A 670-nucleotide genomic window follows, 5' to 3' on the forward strand; every position below is an offset into this window, starting at 1 on the left:
ATTGCAAAATGATAAGAATATAACAATCCTGGAGCTCTGAGCATCAAATGATGGATAAAGAAGTAGATCAAAAACCAATCAGAAGAAACTGAATGAAAGCAACAAAACAGGAAAGTTACAGAGCAGGGGTGCCCTGTCAACTGGCCCAGTGCAACATGTGGCCTTCTTGAGGCAAAACTTGTAGCTATTCTGGGTGAGAAGCATAAGAAGGCAACTTCACAGAATTCCTAAAAAGAGACAGAAACACTGTGTCAACGAACATAGAATGAAGCCAGGTGAGTAGGACACAAAGTAGTTGTAGGGGAGGACAGTCCAGGAAGGAGAGCAAGAGTTCCAGGAACCTACCATCCACAGAGCACAGTAAGAACCAGGTTCTAGAACAGGACCACTCACTAGCAGTGTAGTTGCTGTTGTTGTTGTGAAGTGCTGTCAAGTCAATTCCAAGTAATACACATCATAGAGTGCCAATACTCATACTTCATAATGTTTTCCATAACTTGTCATGATCCACACAATCAAAAAGCCTTTGCATAGTCAATAAAGCATAGGTATGCATCTTTCTGATATTCTCTGCTTTCTGGCTGAAAGCAGAGCTTATGAATAGCTGATACCAACTGAAAGGGAAGGAGTCTTCACATCAATTAACAATACTATCCCCTCTGTACACAGG

Source organism: Chrysochloris asiatica, unplaced genomic scaffold (assembly GCF_000296735.1).
Source record: "Chrysochloris asiatica unplaced genomic scaffold, ChrAsi1.0 scaffold00006, whole genome shotgun sequence".
Lineage (NCBI taxonomy): Eukaryota > Metazoa > Chordata > Mammalia > Afrosoricida > Chrysochloridae > Chrysochloris > Chrysochloris asiatica.